The 2,711-nt window shown below is 32.6% G+C and overlaps 1 non-coding gene across 1 annotated transcript; it reads left to right on the top strand.

Annotated features, from left to right (window-relative positions):
* The first annotated feature begins 2,212 nt into the window (after positions 1–2,212).
* LOC121493985 lies at positions 2,213–2,320 on the top strand. Its single transcript, XR_005988634.1, has one exon. It is a non-coding gene; the product is annotated as a U6 spliceosomal RNA (small nuclear RNA).
* The last annotated feature ends 391 nt before the right edge of the window (positions 2,321–2,711 follow it).

The raw sequence follows: 2,711 nt of genomic DNA, 5'->3' as shown, positions 1-2,711 counted from the left end.
GGCAATGATGGTCTGAAGCAAGGCTTTGCAGAGGATACAGAGATGTGCTATTATTTTCCATTGTCCCCAGTTCCATTCACTATACAGTATTCACCTCTGGACTCAGAAGGGCTAACCTTGCAGACTCTATGTTCCCTAATTGTTAGGAACAACCAATATAAATAATAAGTGAATCTTCAGAGTGAGTGGATATGATCATCTAAGGATGAAGAAGGAATAAGAATAGCAAGTGGAATTCTGAGGTATACCTGTGTATAATGAGTGTATGGAGGAAGAGGAACCCCACAAAGGAGACTGAGATTCAGACTTTTAGGTGGTGAAAACACTAAGAGAAAATGGGACCCAGGGAGAGTCACAGAACTGACAAGAAGAAATATCGATAAGGGATGGATGAACAGCATCAAATGGAACAAAGGGAATACTGGAAAGCATCTATTGAATTTGTCAGGTCAGGTCAAGTCAACAATGTCATTACTGAGAGCAGTTTCAGTGGAGTGATAAGGAAAGAACTCAGAACACAGCAAATTAAAAAGAATAGAAGGTATTAAGGTTTAGAAAATGCTATCAACTACTCTTTTAAAAAGGTTGTATGTGGCCAAACTAAGTATAAAGTATAAACACTCATTTTGCATATTCTAATATGACGTAGTAATTCCATAAGCCTAAGACTACCTTAATTAAAATATTCACCAATGACCTTATTAAGACTCTATATATGTTCCTAGGAACTCAAAAAGGGAATTGCTATTCCTCAGCTTTTCTTTTTCTTTTGTAACAATAACACTTCTTAGTCATTTTCAAAGCATGTACCTGGAAAGTCAATCCAACAAAAGAAAGAAAAAAATAATTATGTATCTGAATTTTCTCCCTTTCAACAAGTCATTTATTGACATTTAAAACATTTCCCCAATCCCAAAGTAGAAGACATACTGTGTCAGTAGTTTGTGCTTAGTTAATATGGATTATAGAAAAATAATTTGTCAACAGCTGGTTCTGTCATTGCTTTCTTACTAAGAATGTTGCTATAGATTACCAAAATGAAAGGAAATTATAAACAGAAGTTTATATTATTCTATCTTTGTTTTGGAAACTTTCCCATTCCCCTCCTAGTCTGTTTTATACTTTTCTAAGTAGTTATTCTTTCTCTATACCCATCTTCCTGGAGGTCCTATCTAAAGTGCTCGCAAAGAAAGATTTGATAAACTTATTGACACCAACAAACGATGGCAAAAGCAGTCAAATGTGTTACCTCTCCCAAGATGGTTGTATATGCAAGAACTAAAGTCCAGTAATGAATTTCAATTTTAAGAATTTTAGTTGTAAAAAAAAAAAAAAAAAGAATTTTAGTTGTATAGAAGGATGTGAAGCATCACAGCTATTCATGGTCCTATCAAAATATCACAAATAGGACTTACTCTACCTAAATATAAGGCAACTATTAAATTGTGTTTTCAGCTAAAAGAACATGTACCTTCAAAAAAAGGATTTATGTGATGGAATGTCAAGTTCATTTTTTGTTGATATTTTAGAAATATTTCCAATGAGATGATCACTAGTCTTTCATTTAGACATGTGACTATGCAGTTGAAGATTTCAAAGGAGTTTGTGTAGCAGGTTGACTTTTGACACTATCATAGTTCCATGGCTGTTGTTCTTATGAACATGTGAGAGCATTTCAAAGAAAGTGGTGGAAACTTCTAAATTAAAGGTTCTTCAATGTGGATCAGACTATTATCTAACTAACATTTTCAAGGCTTCTGCTTCCTTTAGGTGAATGGCAGTCCTTGACTGACAGTCACAAGATAGCTCAAGAACATGATTACAGCAAAACAACTTGCCTCAGTCAGATACAGACTTTGAGTGATAGTGCTCTCTTGGCTTAATAAAGCTAAGCACCATTTATAATCAGTACTTCACTTTGCTTTTTTCTATCATATAGCATATTGGTTGTTCTGTTGTTATAGTAACATCTGCATAGGTGTTCATTTGTACTCTCCCACTGTGTAGGTACTCCAATTCTTAAGCTCATAGCTACACAATAGTTAATAGTTATACAAAATGTAGTGTGAATTTTTATAAGCCAGTAGTCATCATCATTAGTTAATGTATCAAACCTTTCTACTACTTAATGTAATTTTATTTCAACTCATATTTGTATATATTGAAAAAGTCTTCAGCATTTCATTTTAAGTGTTGAAAACTATCACCAAAAGTGATCACTTCAACAGCACAATATACTAAAATTGGAATGATACAGAGAAGATTAGCATGGTCCCAGTGCAAGGATAACACACAAATTCATAAAGCATTCTATATTTTTAAAAAATGATCACTGAAAAATATGAGCCATATAAGCTAAAAACAACTAGCCTCAGTCTTGAAAGATCATATAAAAGATTTATGAAATGTATAGACATTAGGAAAATATTTTCATATAATGACAGGTTTGATTACAACTTGATAATGATATCATATGTAACAGACATTTTTATTGATGAAAAGTTTGTCATTCTATTATTCTGTTAGTAAACCATCTTGATTGAACATCACTGAGATCTTTAGAAGTATAGAATAAGATTTAGACTTGTCTTTTGAATTTTTTCAAATGTCATTCTCCTTTAAAATTATTCTCATGCTACAGCTGACTGTAACATACAGAAGTATAGTAAGTTGGACACAATGAAAAGATTTTTACTATTGATTTAAGGAAT

The sequence above is a fragment of the Vulpes lagopus genome, chromosome 6, assembly GCF_018345385.1.
Source record: "Vulpes lagopus strain Blue_001 chromosome 6, ASM1834538v1, whole genome shotgun sequence".
In the NCBI taxonomy this organism is placed as follows: Eukaryota; Metazoa; Chordata; class Mammalia; order Carnivora; family Canidae; genus Vulpes; species Vulpes lagopus.
The sequence above is the reverse complement of the archived record's forward strand: the minus strand, read 5'-3'. Positions and strand labels throughout refer to the sequence as shown.